Below are 16,213 nucleotides of genomic sequence, written 5' to 3'. Positions count from 1 at the left end.
GGGTAACACCTAAGGGGGATGCAGGCTTCCCGCTTGGCTGTATATTTTGAGCAAACATGGCAAAACTACAGCTTACGTATAACTTGTGTGTTTATATGTATGTGTACATGCTCAAATTCATTTCTTAAATTGTTCTTTAAAAAAAAAATATTTTCAAGGCAGTAAGCCATCCTTTAAACATGGTTTCCTGCCAAACTCTTAACGCCTGTATAGTCGCAAGTGCTCTTCACTGGTTTCCCAAAACAGCCTGAATGTTCCGTCCTTTTAAGGTTAAGTCCTTTCTCAAGGTTTGTTTCCTTCGGCTTTTAATGTTTTTAAATTTTGCACGCTCAAATGTTATTTTGCGTTATGAAGTAGTTAGTGGGGGATGCCAAAGCAAATTATCTGTGTCCACCCCCAGCATTACATGGAAAGATTTAGGTTTTTCAGTCCCCTGTTTGAATACAGAGACTACTTGGATGAGGTGCAAGATCTCTTCTATTGCTAATAAACAAACTGCTTTAAAATAGTATTTTAATAATATTTTCTTTTTCATAGTAAAATCTGGACATTTTTCACTGCCCAGCTCTGTGCTTGCTTCCGATAACACCATGACATCAGAGGCGTGCTCACAGTATTTTTGCTGCACGGCTGGTTTTGGATGTTGCATTCAATGTTGTACCTTGATAAACCCCATAACTACAGGACACTCAAAATCAGTGCATATTTCTCTCCTGGTCAGCCTCTTCACATTCTTTGGTGAGGATTTAGGGGGATTTATGGGCAGACCTGTTCCGACCACAGTTTGGAGTATTGAACACAGCTTGTGTCCTGGCTTGAGCAACACAGGATAAAATTATCTTTCAGTAATTTTACTTTTCAGTAAGGTCTCTTCTAATGCAAGGGAAAACTGCATTTTTATAAGACTCTAGTGCCTGAATTTGTGAAAATATTTACTTTATAGCCAGCTCTGGTGTGTGGGTTTCAAGGTCTCAGTGTTTTTGAGCTAGCCAGGTGTGTGGATGAGGAGGAGTGGCACCCAGGCACTTGACCCAAGCTGGCCAAGAGGGTTAATTCATACCATGAGCACCACATTCAATATAAATTAGTAAGTGTGCTGAGGAGTTTCTCCTCTTCTATGATGGCTGCCGTCCTGAGAACTCAGGCCCCGGTGTTGGAGCCCTGAGCCCTTCCCTTCCTCCCGAAGCTGCAGCGCTCGCAATGTCCCACATTTGCCGTCCCCTGCTGGGAGTGCACAGCTTCCTGCTGAGAGAATGGGCTGAGCATAGTCCTTGTGTATTCTACATTGGTATTGGGATCAATACTGGTTCCTTAGTATTATTAATGTTAATTATTTAGTATTATTCTATTAAATCTGTTTATATTTCAACGCTCGTGTTTCCTTGTTTTTTCTTGATTCCCCTTCCTGGGTGGGGAGGGGTCATCGTGTGATAGAATAATTGTCTAAATGACAATAAATTGTTGTGGGTTCCCCAAACCTCAGCTTGGTACTGAGATGACCCTTTATTTGATACATCTGATGATGATGTACTATTACTGTCACTTCCTTGAATGTTTCTAATTGTTGGTTCAAACTCTGTCCCTGAATTCTTGATTCTTGTCTTCTAAAACAAATGTGTGTGAAAGACAACTGTTGCATCTTTTGGGCACTTTAGCTTATCCTTGCTCTTCTGGCAGCTCTCTATGTATGAGGGCATGACTTGGCTCTCCCCCAGTCTTTGGTTGGTCTTGTAACTTAATTTAAGATTATTTAGATAGCTCTGTAAATATGCATAATGCTTTACAAACAGAATTATGAAGAGTTTATAGTCTATGTTTAGACATAATGCAATGAGTGATGATGAAGTAATGGAAATGGAAGACGACATTATCAAATGGTTTGGATTATGGTTATGAGAACAGGCTTGCTAGCTCATTCGGGCTTATCATTCTGTGTCCTCTCAGTTATTAACACCCCCACTGTCCCCACAGTTATAAACTTTATTCTTTACAAAAATCTGCTGGAGAAACTGCGCATTACTGAGAGGTATTTTCTTTTCACAAAAATCAAATAAAAGCTGCAAGTGTTTCTTCCATTAATTCATCTTTCTTTCCTTACTTGGACTTATAGCTGTGATTAATATGAATAAAAAATACTCACGTAATTGATAACCAATACTCTTATGCTTGTTTATAATTTATGATTCAGTGTTTAGATAGAGCCTCTTACCAGAAGGCTGAGCTATATATTGGTGATGTTTCCTTAGACTAATTTTAAATAATAATTTAAGTAAGATGGATTTGAAAACATCCATCATTTTCACTGTTACTTTTCTGCATTCTCGTTTATCATGGTGAGCAGTAGTAGTGTCTGTTTTAATTTTCCCCTTTAGACACAAGGACTCTACTAGTCCTGGTGAGACCATGGATGTTGAAATTCATATGTGTGTGACACTTGCTGAACTCAGTGAATCTTAAAAGGCTGGACCTCCAAAATCTTTCTTCTTCGCTATGGCTTGACGATGCTTTCTGAATGTAATTTCAGGTTTACTACGTTCCTTGGGTGGGAATGGCTGTACCATTGTACCTCAGTAAAGAGTCAGGAAAAGGCCTGACTCCACTTTTCCATGTCCTCTTTGGCTCTTGCAGAAAGGTAGTTTCATGCTGTCCAATACTGGATTTACATGTGCAGTCATTTTTATTTGTGCATTTGCCCAATCCTACCCAAACCAGTAGGCTTGACTCTTTCCCCTCCAGTCACGTGCTCCCACACATGCGATGACTGAGTAAAACCTTTGTATTCTTTGTCCTATTATTCCACATCTTACATCAGATTTCCTGCCCTCCCTGTATTTCTTTTTGTCATCAGGAGCAAGAGCACCACTGGTACAAACAGGTTGGACTGTAGAGATGAAAAGTCAGTTAATACAGTGAAGGTTGAGAAAAGACTAAGGTTATTGAAAACACAAGAAGAAAATCTTTCATACATTCTGTTATTCAACCTATTATGTGTTAAACTGCAGATCTGGGCAGGGAGAAGTGAAACAGTACAGGAAAATAAGAGGAAACTGTAAATTGTGATTTAGGTGGGGAGAGGAGGAAAAGGAGAGAAATGTTCTTGGAGTAGAAATGGGAAGGTGCCATCAGAGGGAAATCAGAATGAGGTACTGAGTTCAGAAGGAAGATGTTCTCTCTACCTGCAGGGCGCTGGATAGAGGCAAGTGTGGAGTTCGAGAGGTAGGAGCATGCCTCTGGCACGTGCCGTGCTTCAGCTGGATTTGATTTCGTTCCATCGGTCCCAACAGGAGGGAAATACCCAACAGATTGAGGAGCTCTCAATCTAAACACCCCCTGGCCTGAACATGCACTGATCTGGGATCTCACTTTTAGGGGTGTTTGCACAGAGTAGCTCTTAAATTGTGCAAGGCTAAGGAAGACATGTGGTTAGTCTCATCCTCTAAACCCAGTAACTGGTAATATGCTCAATCTCCTCTAAAAGAGGAGGTTGTCCCAAGTCCTGGTAGACTTCCTTCTCCTGGATGTGCATCTGGACTTTTTGGACTGGCTCAAATCTGAAAAGTTTTGTGCAAAGACTTTGTTTAAAAAAAAAAAAGAAAATAAAAAGAAAAGGAAAAAAAAAGTAACTGATCTATAGGTAGGATTTAACTGCAAACTTGCCTGTTTTTCTGGTGGGCTTTCATGAGGTACAGCCCTGAGGAGCTACAGAATGAGAGTTGTGCTTGTTCGAGAGCCCTTCTGGGTCCCTCTCTCTGCCTTGCTGCACTGAAGGGTCCTAGCATGAATGCCCAAGGATCGCTGTTTCTACCAGGTCTGAAGCCTTGGAAGTACTGGTTTGGGCTGAACTTGGGCTCTGAGCCTGCAGTGAGAAAACAACGCTATCAGGCAGAAGCTGGGGCTGAAATGTCTCAGCAAGCAGAATCCCAAATTTAGCCCTGCTTTGCTTTTAGTTTTTTGCGTCTGGGCTGACTCTAGCAGTGGTCTATGTCTTCCTGGTCAGATTTCATTGAATCATAGAATGGTTCGGGTTGGAAGGGACCTTAAAGATTACCTAGTTCCAACCCCCTGCCATGGGTGGGGACATCAACCACTCGACCAGGTTGCTCAAAGTCTCATCCAGCCTGGCCTTGAACACTTCCACATCTTGGAAAATAAGGGCCCCCAACTTACTGTTTTCAGACCTTCAGGACTATTGCTGGCCCCACCACGTCCCAGTCCTTAAAACACTGTATTTCTCTAGCATCGTCCTGCTTGTTTACTTAGTTTAGTCATCTGAGGTAACTGGGTCTAATGGATTTGTGGCACAGACCACCTTAGAAATGCCTTATGTATTAAATGCAGATAGTCAAGAATACATTTGTTCAGTTAACAAAATTAATTAGATTGATGCTAATGTATTTCTTCCAGAGGTGAGGGAAACCCTAATAGGAGGTACCCACAGGGAGGCACGACAACCTGAAGGGCTCCATAAAAGCCACTATGAGATGTAGGAGAGAAGGTAGCTTCACCATCAGAGCCCAATGAGAAGAGATCTCCTTATGGCTTTGTACCTAACCTGACCTCGGGCAGGATTTTTGCTATTTACAGACTGTTCTTTGCATTTTAAATATTTGCCTGTTCCTTAGCAGCAGTGCCGTCATCAGGTATCTGTGATCACAAAAGTGGTAACACAGACTAAGTCCTATGCCTCTGAAAGACTTCTCGGGACAGAGGCCTTGATTAGGATCTGGAGAGCCATTGGATTTGGGCGGTCGTAACAACCCATGTTTTCTGAGTAGTGTTTTGTACAAGTTGAGTGTTTCTCTTCCCCTCCAAAGTTTACCCTTAAGCCCTACAGGAAGGAAGCTGGCTATAATGGGACTCTTGAGGCAAATGCCGTGCGTCCGTTTGTCTTGGGTGACTCTCATGAATTACAGAAGAAGGATTTATATGAAGCAGCAAGGTAGGAACTGGTATTTTCTCATTTCTGAAATGGTTTGGGGCAGGGAACACCCCTTTAATTCCCCTATGTTCATTCATCAGCAGAAAAACCCCACAACTTTTGCGTATTAATTGAATTGGTTAAAGACGTGCCCTTAATCTCTAGCAATACCAAAAAAAATTCCCTTTTAGCCATGCTTTGAAGGTGGAAATTAACTTATTTGTGATATAAGCAAGTATTCATTAGGGGCTGAAATTGCTGGAAGCATTAAACATACATGCTCAGACCACCTACAGCAACAGGATTCATCTGGGCTGATGAGACTGGTAGTGAAAAGGGGGACGAGTGATGCTGTGGCTAGTGAACTAGTGGTATGGCATCTGAACTAGTCTATACTGGCACTCTTGACTCTGCAAGTAAAACAATTTTGAGAATAAAGTAAACTTATCAGAAACATTACCTCTCTTATGAGAAAGTATATATATTTAAGACAAACAACAGATTGTTTGTCTTAAAATTGAAGTTTCTTTTAGAGCCAAAAAAGCTTCTTGCCAGTTAATCATATTCTGCCTCTAAAATTAGTCCACCACCCCCGGTTTTCTTTAAGGAAAAAAACCCAACATTTTCCAAGTTCTAGCTTTGCAGGTTTGCGTTCGTTGACTTCTTTGTCGTTATGCCTTCTTTGGGCATAACATTTCTAAAATTTTCTGAAAGCACTTAAAAATGTGAAAAGCCGGAAAGGTCTCTTTCAGAGAGATACATCTAGATCTGTACCATGTTGACAGGTTTGAGTTATGTGTGGGTGTTACCTCACACTAATGAGGATAAATGTGATATCCCACATCTGAAACCAAATGTTTCCTCTTGTTCTCCCTCTCTGTCTGAACCTGTCAACTGCAGTATGTCAAATTTGATGGTTGCATTATGAAAGGAAAATATATCAGCAGAGCTGTAGATAAATCGGGTGACAAGGTACAAGTTTTAGGCTCTCATGTGAATAATAGTCACGCCGTTATAAACAGATGTTCTAATGTTTTTAGAAACTATATTAATAGGTGTGAAGAGTCCTCCTTTTATGTTTGTTGCTATTCCCGTAAAGGATGGAAGAAATAATACAGTGAGCTGGGTGGGTGGGGTAGGGAAGGAAGGTTAAAATACTTGGATTAACTATTTTGTTGCTCACAATTTTGTTTTGGGAGTGGGTGCTGTAACATCCTCCCTGACTGTTTGTCCTTCTGCAAATTACTATTGAGGTTGCACCTTTGCACCACAGCTTGAGAACCTGAGTGAAGAAAAATAGCTCCACCAGTACCCTGTGGGCTCCTACTTCTGTAGACATGAAAAGGGAAGAAGCAGCTTTTTAAGAGCCCATGTTGAGAAACAGCCTACACTTCCCCCAGCTCTTGTTTTAGTAGTTTTCCTCTCTTCTTAAACTTTGTTTTATTTTTGCCTTCAGTCATGGAGATTCGCCTTTTATTTTTAAAGGGGACTTTGTTTCTTGCTTTGTTCTTGGTAGCTTCTCCAAAGCAATGAAGCATCTAATTGTGACTTCCCATGGGAACCAGTTTTTTTGGGAGTCAGAGGTGCCTTGGGAAGGAACGTATTCCTAGAAACTGCAAGATTTAACAGGATGTCCAACTTGGTGTTGATAAGGGAAGACAAACAAAGTCTCAATAGCCATTTGAACTACAGAGAGAAATGCAAGAAGCTGTAGAAGACCTCCCATCAGAGGCAGCAGAGCTTTCTGGTCTCAGAGGGATGAAAACCTCGGGGCAACTCCTCATTCTCTGGGGACTTTTGCTGTTAAATAAAAACCAAAGCAGGCATATTGATACTGTCTGTGATCCTCAAGACATCACTTTGCTGCCTCCTCTGGATTATCACAGCCTTTGCCCAAGTTTTGTGACGCCGTAAGATTTTTTCTATCATCAATCTGTTGGCCAATGCGCTTATCCTTGTTTTCACTTCTGAAGGTGTGCTGGAGCACGTCACCCTTTTCTCTCCTGTTTGATTTTTCCTAACTGTGGAGTTTTGTGGGGTTTTTTCCCCTGAATGGACAATGATCTCTGCAGAATCTTGGATGCTATGTGCAGTCATCCAAGAATACTGCATCCAATCTGTCTTCATGTCACCCTCCCTCTGACCCCTCTTTTGTCTCTTTTTATGGACTACTCTCATAAGGATCTGATTTAATAGGACGTAATTGCTCTTCTAGCCCTAGGGTCTTCTGAGTCAGTTCCTTCTCAGAGAAAGGATTTGGTAGGACTGATTCTTCTAAATGAAAGAGAAATGGAGAACAGAGACCCATTTTGGATTTAAGTAGGCTAAATTACTTTTGTTCCCAAGTGCAAGTCTAGAATAGCAAAACGGGGGCAGTAGTACCGCCACCTCAGTGGAGAGAGTGCATTGTGTCTCTTGACCTGTACCATGTTTATTTTTATATTCCTGTACACTGTACTTGGCAAGAGGTCCCGTGCTTCATTGCGGCCTGCTACTATTGTCATTGCAAAGTCCGAATGCATGAGCTTCTGGCCTCGTTGGTATTCACCAACACTTATGATGATTCATTCATCTCAAAGAAAACCATGTTGAGTGGTTTGGGTTTTTCCCCCCCCCAGCTTTGGTGAAAGGATGCTGGCTGGAACAAACTTTATAAACTCTTTAGTCTGTTTTTAATTTGTTTAGTCTCTGGGACTAAGAGTGAATATGCAGTTTCCGGTTCAGTCAATTAAATCCAGAGGCATTGGCTGAACTTGGTGTCTGCCGGGTCATTCCGGGTCACTGTCATGCTCTGAGATCATACCCAGAGAGAAGGAGTTGAGCCTGTGCAGGTAGGGATTTGCCTGGCTGCATACCGGGTTTTGTCATATATGCCCAAATAGTATCCTTGCTTGACATCCTCGAGATTGGTGGTCCTTCAGACCACCATGAAGTTCCTGCCTTTTTCGTGTAGGACCAGACAGATTTGAGTGCTCTTTCCAAATATATTCCTGATAATGTAGCTAGATCCTCTGATACGTGTTCCTACCTTTCCGCATCTCCCAAGGACAATGGGGAAGGTAATAACAACTACATCTGTCGCAATCAGGGCTTTTCTAACAGAATTGAGGCGGATCTGCTTTTAAGACTTGTTCTGACTTTTAGTATGAGTGTTTTGGGCCCTACCTGAGTCTCCAAGCCTCTTCTCAAGGGGTTTGGATCTGCCTTCCCAAGCAAACATCAAAAATAGCATCTCGTTGCACAGGTGTTAGATGGCTCTTGAGACCGGAGAGCATTTACTCGGTGTCCATAAGGAGCACCGTGTAGGAAGGAATTAATTAGGCATTTATGGCAAAGTGGGATTTTCTGCAAAGCATGCCGACAAATCACCAGCCTCTGAAGAACCTGCCTTTCACAGGACTTTCCATTAGTTTGTTAAAAATGTACTGTGGCAGCAGTTTCTTCTTTGTGCTCCTCTGTTTCATGTTTTCAGCTGTTTTTTGCCTTTTTTTTTTTTTTTCTTCTTCACCCTGCTGTTATAGAGTTGGGCAGTGTTTTCCTGTGGTCAGACATACTGCTCCTCCCTGGAATCCTGCAGCCTTCATAGGCTTCCCATTTGAGTTTTTGCTTTTCCATGGAGGTAAGTGGTTTAGTGGTTGCCACTCCTCTGGGAAATTTTCAATCGCTCATTAATAATCCCTCCTCATATCTCCCATGTCCAGTGTCGGGACTGTTACATATAAGGGCAAGACCATTTTCTAAGGCTCTCTGAACTTAAGAGATGCTCTAGGACTGATGTCTTCATTCTAAAGATCACCCTACTGCAGAGCAGACTTCATGAGGTTGTGTTTGAGAAGGCAAGGGCAGAAATACCAGGTGTCATTCCAGGTGTGCAAGACATTCCAATTGCTGCCCGTTGGAAACTGGCCTCTCATGGAGCCAATGTTTTTGTAGGGCTTGAAGACCATTCCCTGGGCAATGTAGTGGTATTAAAAGAGTATTCTTAGAGCTCATTGTGCTACGAATGTGCATATGGGCCAAAGGAGCAAGGGAGGACATCAACCAGGTTCCTTAAAATGCGCTGTCAGTATATGTTTTCACATCTGGCACTGCATCCCCTCTGTCTCACTAGTCCTGGGGAAGAGTCTGTAGGACAGAGGAAGGAAGCGTTGAGATCTCAAAACATTTCTGGTGGCTTCTCTTTCATTACACACTCACCTTTTGGTTGGTATATCTCTTGAGGGTTTCCTTGGAGTTTAGCCTACCTATTTTGGAGAAGATGAGGTTTGTTTCTAACCCATAGTTGACACTTTGAGACTGTTTTCTGTCTAGCCTCAATATTTGCAAGAATCTTGGTTATGTTACTTTGAGATCTGCTTGTCTTTAAGGTAACAATTTTATTATTTTGGGAATTGTTTAGTAATCATACTTTTTTATCACTTGCCCGTAATTCCAGTCATGCCCCTGACTAGGCATGTGATGAAAAAAGACAACTTAGTACATATGCTTATGGCAATTGTGTCCTACTCTGCTTGGAAATATTTAGAGCATCTCCCTGTAATTTCTTAAATGATATTAATACCCTGAGCGTGTTCCTAGGACCTGGCAGCATAAGAACAATAAAAAGACTTCCACGACTTGGCAGTTGCATGCTTTTTATGGATGCAGTGTGAAAACTTGGTGCGCTCGAAAAATCACGGTAACTTCTGCACTGGATCAAAGAAGTAGCTGTACATTTGCTGCAGCAATCTGGGTCTCCATCTAAATCTGCTTCAGTATTTAACCCAGGGCTTCGTGCATCTTCATGGGTTTTTGTGAGCTGTAAAAGTTACAGAATCTGTCAGTGTAAAGTTGGAGCAGAAACCTGTTTGATAGTCTTTGGGGATTTCTTAACTATTGCTTACAGAAATTGGGAGCTATTCCAACTGCTTCCTTTTTGGAGTTACTACAATTCATAGTAAAATTTGCTTTTTCTGTCCCCCACCCCACCCCCCCTTTTTTTTTTCGGGAAGTCAAAACTGTGGTTATTTATTGGTTATAAAAATCCACAAGTATTTCTCGCTAATTTCTCGCTATTTTTACATAAATAGGTAAAGTGTGGACTTTTGTGTGTGGCTGCAGTGTTGAGAAGGCTTGGGTTTGTGGTCTTGAGGCCCAGCCTGTGTGAGCACCATTCCAAGTGTTTGTTTCTATATTTTTCCAAATTTTTATCAACTTAAAACCTGCTCTAGCAGTCTTCTGGGTTATGATAAACTGGGTGTTCAGGTGCTGTGTCCATTTACTGTGACAGTGTTAAAGAGGCTTGCGTATGCCCTGTCTTTTAGAGAGATGGAGTTGCATGCTGTTGTTTTCATATACAGGACAATAAAATGCAAATCTTCCACTGTTATCATCTAGTTATTTCCATTTTACACTGTCTTAATAATTAACTCTTCTAGAAGTAGTTATTTACTCATACTGGTGACAGAGAAGTAAATATTTCTTGTACTTATTTCATGAAATGTTCATGAGATCGAGTAGGAAATGAAATTATGATTATCGCATTGGCAGTGTTTTATAGGCAGTGATTGTGCTCATGATTAGAATATAGTTTGATATTTGTTCTGTATAAAGTAATCCTTTTTAAAGCTGTAGAACCAACTCCTAAAATTTTAAGTGCAATAAGAAGACAGTACTGTAATACTGCTGCAACATCTTTATGTGAGATATTCTTACTTACCCTCTCTCCTAAAAATAACTCCAACCAAACTGCAAGTTGGTATGTATTTTTGTAATGACTCATATGAACCTAACAGATTTTATTTGCAAGATTGCTGAATCGGAGCAAAACAGGGTTTATAGAAGGAAAGATGATAGTGTTTTATAAGGGCACTGGGAACATTCATTGTTACCTGAGCCGGGATTTCAGAAAGCAAGCCTGTGTAAATCTCACAGGTATTAGAACATGAGCTTGTGAAGCAGAAATGCAGTCAGGCGGTGTCAGAGAGGAGTAACGCGATGCTGCCTGTGACCGCTGTCCTGCCGCCTGCGCCTCTGCTCGGCCCTGAGCAGGTGACCTGTAGCCCACCTGTGCTGTTCTTATATTCTGACCTCTTTTTAAAGATCAAACAAACAAACAAAACCCCAAACCCTATAAAATTTATCTTAAGGAATGGCAAGAGGATGTGCATATATTCTAAGGATATTATTTATTTAAATAATTCCTTTTCAATAATGAAAACCTACCCTCTGGTTATTCTAAGGCAACATTTGGGCTGGGGAGGGGGAGAGAAGAAAATGCAATCAAAGCTAGGAACTAATGACTTCGGACTATGAAATATAATTTCTTGTAGCTATAGGGCCACGAAGATGATCAGAGGGCTGGAGCACCTCTGCTCTGAGGACAGGCTGAGAGAGTTGGGGCTGTTCAGCCTGGAGAAGTTTCTAGGGAGACTGTAGAGCCCCTTCCAGTCCCTAAAGGGGCCTACAGGCAAGATGGGGAGGGACTCTGGATCAGGGAGTGGAGCCAAGGGGAGGAGAGGTAATGGTTTCAAACTGAAGGAAGGTAGATTTAGACTGTATATTAGGAAGAAATTCTTCACTGTGAGGGTGGTGAGCCCCTGGCCCAGGTTGCCCAGAGAAGCTGTGGCTGCCCCATCCCTGGAGGTGTTCAAGGCCAGGTTGGACGGGGCTTGGAGCAACCTGGTCTGGTGGGAGGTGTCCCTGCCCAGGGCAGGGGGTGGCACTGGATGGTCTTTAAGGTCCCTTCCAACCCAAACCATTCTATGATTCTATGATTTTATGATTTTATCTGAATAATAATAATCATCATCATCCTCAAACCAGCTTCAGGTTGCTCAAGGTATTGCCAGACTGATCAGTGGAGAGGAGGGACTGTACTGTATATAATGCCTTTATATGAATGCTGCCAAGCACCTGAATAGCCGAGTCTCATATCTCTGTCCTCATTTGGGCCCTGCTGTCAGCACAAGCTTCCCCGTTCAATTTGGATGAGCGAGGACTGCTGGCAGGTTCTTAAACAATGCTGTAAAAGTTTTAGTGTCAAGATGACCTGAAAATATTTCCATTTTCAAAATGAGTGCCCAGCTTTCTTTGGGATCTGCTCATGTTCACAGTGATTTACTACTCTTACCACTTCATTCGTTATTATCTTAACTTCTCTGGATCTAAAGCTCCTGGTCTCTTTGCAGCGTAGTGTGGTATTGAACAAGGCTGGAGCAGATTTACCAGAAGCTCTAGTCTTCATTGCTAGGGAGGAGTATTCAGAGTTTATCAAATAGACATATTGTTCTGTAAATGCATTCGTACAACCCAGCTCATCTGCAGGTAGCCAAATATTCGTCCTCCCCTCGTCAGGGAAGAAAATGAATAGGTGTAACCTCTTTAAAGAGATTCCCACTGTATAGGAAACATAATGAATATATATTTTTTTTCCCTTGCATAAGATCATAGCTGATGTGCTATTTATTTTTTGTATTTCTCAGCAGTTATGCAAAGACTGCTTTGTCGTTAAGGGGGTTTTATTTACAAAATAAATTGGTGAGATAAAGCCTCATTCATCTTATTAATAGCAGCTGAAAAGGGAGGCACAAATGTCTTTCTTGTCTCCCCCACTGCTCCATGAGTCCCTTTTATTGAAACTCCCACAACTGAAATGTAAAATAAAAGGACTTTTTATCATAATAGTATACATGAAAGCGCCTGGATTTTGACCTTTGTTTCTGCCCATTAAAATACATGCCTATATAATTTAGTCTGTGTATGCAGATAGAAAGCCTCTAGTGTTAGCAATTCAAACTATTATTAAAGAGACGTAAGAGCCATACTGTTCCCTTTTGTGAGGCTTCATTCGCTTTGGATTGGTTGTTTACTTTGAAAGCTGATGTGCAAAAAAAAATAATGGAACCATGCAAGCCCGGTGCCCTTTCTTACTGCTCTAGGTTGTACAAAGAGAGCTCAAAATAAACAGGTTGAGGAAGGAGAAGGAGAGAAGGGCTTCCTGCTTCTTGTTTAAGCTGCAAAGTCAGGTCACTTCTACCTTGTAAGATTTTTTTCGTTATTATTTGTAGTGGAAAATGAGAGGGTGAAACCAGGAAAATTGAGAAAGAAGAGAGACTTCTAGTCCATAGACATCCAAGGTCTTAGTACTCTAATTGGTAAGTGCACCATACAAATCAGTTGAAATGGAGACACAGAAGTTGTTTTAAGCCGTCGTCGTGACCCTCTGCTTGGTGGGGCGCCGGCTCAGCCTCTTGAACCCAATCTGCAGTTTATATTCAGCACGTACAACGTGAACACTGAGTGCTCAAGACCACTTCTCAGAAGGGTAAAGCATTGCAAACACAGCCGCTTTTAGCTCTCCAGTCATGCCAGTCGTTCTGGCTTGGAGTCGAGTGGTGACTTAGTCATCGCTATTTCATGCAGCAACGGGTGAAATGGGGAAATCCAACAGCAATCCCTCTTGGTAAGTCACAGAGGCAAAATTTCTGTCTATACCCATGTTCCTTAAACACTTCACCTTGGTTGAACATCTCTTTGCCTCTGGGGAAATTTAGGTGAGATTTCATCTCTCTCCTCTTATTGGTGGGGAAAAACTCCCACGGATTTGTATGGCCAAGGCTCTCTGCAGACCAGAAGTTTGACAGGGAGAAATCTGAGAATAAGTTAAAAAAAAAAACAGTGAAGAAAGACAGGGAGGTGGGGAGATTTTTTTGATGGCATTCTTCAGCAAAGTTTTCTTACTTTTTTTCAGTTTAATATGTTGTATCTCAAACTTCCGTGAAGCCCTGGCAGATGAGGTTTTGGGGAAAAATGAGAATTTTGCTCTTAGGAAATGAATATTTAAGATATCAAAATGCCAGATCAATTTTTTGCACTGTATTCTTCTAAAATAATGGAAATTACAATGTATCCTGGCAGCTGCTATTCCTAGCACATCTAGGCACAGATGATAATTAAATGCAATCTGAATATGTAGGGATTTAAGATTGAAAAATTAATAAAAAGATGATGTTTGCCATCCTTATGCTAAATATTTTTATAACCTCTCGGTTCTGGCTGGAAACAGCTATTTTGTGAAATGACTAGAACATGAAATAACGCTGGGGTAGCTTTCTCATATTATAAATAAAAGTGGCAGCTGAGGTTTGAGATGATGCAGATCTCAAAAAGCAATAATCCGGTTGTAGTTATGTAGTTGCATCCTTCCAGTAGAGATCCACCGAGGACTGTTTATCACTGCCGAAACGATACAAACTCTTATCTTGAAGTAGGAGGAAACTTGAAGTTATTTTCTGGCTGGATTGTGGGATTATTTTTTTTTTTTCTGGTAATGATGTATAACTTCACAGGTTTCTTAAAAGTTAATCCTATTTTGTGTTGCCTGTTGTTCTTCATCTTCTTCCTCCTCTTTTCTGTCGTTGCTCTTGGGGGAGGATGGAGAGGTCCAGGAGCTTGTGAAGGACTTTGTTCATAACTAGGTGAAGTCTTACTTATATTAGCTTTTACAGGATTTTCAGCCCCCAAAATTGTGTTGTTTTGCCGTGTCCTCTTGTGGCATTTGGAAAAATGAAGTCAAGTTATAATATTGATAAAAGATCTTCAGTAGGAAATAAAGCACTGTCTGTGGCAAAGCCCTGCTAACCTCACCAGTGCAAAATGGTGAATAACTTGCGAATTTTAGTGCAGACGTCCCTGGGAAAATATTCCTAAGGATCACGGGGTGATTTTTTGCCCCTAAACCTGGTAGTTTTCCAGTGATCCATTGTGGTTTGTAGTAATCCATGGGGAAGATGCTTCACAGTGGCTGAGAAACTGTTAGGTCCCAGTATAGACTTTTATTAGGGCCAAGTGGTCAACATTCCCTCAAATGACAACTATCTCTAGAGATCTGCTTTAAACACTGGTTTCCTGTGTTAAAATTTGGGCTGAACTAAATCCATGGAGTATTTTTTTAACCAAGGAATGTGTTTGTTCCCAGTTGGTACAAGATAAGAAGAGAAGGAGGTGTCCTTGGTGTAATGTTCGTCTGGAGGGAACAACTGGGCCTCATGCGTGATGAATAAAAAGAAAGGAAGTTTATTTTCTGCTTTTTATCAGCAGCTCCTGCTTGTTATCCTTTGTCAGCCATTTCCAGTACGTTGTTTTCCTTCTTGGAAAAAACAAGCCTTTTTCACAGACCCCACTTAGTTGAAAGTATTTAACACCGCAGAACTAACCTTGCTCGTAACTGCTGCTCGGAGGATAATTTATTTCCCAGTCTGGGGCTCTGTTGGCTGAACAGATCGTGATCGTCAGGGAACTGAAGCATTTGGGTTTCCTTAGATGGTTTTAGTGGTGGTAGGGAAGATCGAAATGCTGGGGAGTGCTGAGATGTCCCAGCAGCTTCCTGTGCTGCTTTGCTCCTTTAAATTTTAATGGTAATCTCAGTTTTCCATCTTACTTTTGCAAAATAAATGTGTCTTATTTAACTGTCAAAATAAACAGGGCTTGGTGGAAACATGCTGGGGAGGGGGGCTGGGGAATCAAAGATCCAAGCATGTATCCTCAGTCACTTCTGTTTGTTTCAGAAGTCTGGAGAATTTGAGACCTCAAAGTACATACTTGTCAGCGTCTGTTCCTGATATCCTGGAAACTGTAGCGTCTGTCTTTTGGTTTGTAATTGTGCGTGCCAGACCGGCAGGATCGGAAGGACAGATGATGGGTTGGAGCCCTTTGGCTCGGTGCAGGGTACCTAAGGCTTCTGCTGTGGTAGCACAAGGGTTTGGAGGGGATTCTCCCTAGGGCTTTCTCTCTGCGGGTGGTGATAGTTGTCACCAGCAGTTTTTTTGCTAGATCTTGCTGAAAGTTTGCCACCAATCTTTTTGGGGTCTGATTCTTAACAGTCTCTGTCACTGGATCATCTGCAAAAAAAAACCTAAAAAAACCTGTTTTACTAATCTTTTTGAAGGTAAGGTGAAGCTACTTATCACTCTCTACTTCTCGCTAGATTTGTTTCTCAGTACTGTAGTGGAGCGGTTATCATATGTTAGCATTCAGAGCCAGGTCCTTGGGTGACATAAACCAGCACAGTCCCATCTGTCAGTGAGCTGCCGTCTCCATGCTCTAGGAATCTGGTCCCATTCTTTTAATGTTATTATTTACCATAGTAAGATGATCAGTGAGTTTTGTCCTCAAATAATGCAGCTTAAAAAGAGAACGAAAGCTTATGCCAAAGCAAAACAAAAGAACGCATATAGTAAATGAAAGCTAATGGGAGTAAATGTACTGTAGATGTGTGGACTTTCACAGATGATATTTTGATGCTAATCAGGCCAA

At 41.5% G+C, this 16,213-nt stretch overlaps 1 protein-coding gene across 2 annotated transcripts in view; it reads left to right on the top strand.

Moving 5' to 3' along the window:
* PRKG1 (protein kinase cGMP-dependent 1) overlaps positions 1-16,213 on the top strand; it is a 530,384-nt gene that overhangs the window by 66,288 nt on the left and 447,883 nt on the right. The gene's annotated exons all lie outside the window — the stretch shown is intronic.

The sequence above is a fragment of the Chroicocephalus ridibundus genome, chromosome 6 (assembly GCF_963924245.1).
Source record: "Chroicocephalus ridibundus chromosome 6, bChrRid1.1, whole genome shotgun sequence".
NCBI lineage: Eukaryota > Metazoa > Chordata > Aves > Charadriiformes > Laridae > Chroicocephalus > Chroicocephalus ridibundus.
The sequence above is the reverse complement of the archived record's forward strand: the minus strand, read 5'-3'. Positions and strand labels throughout refer to the sequence as shown.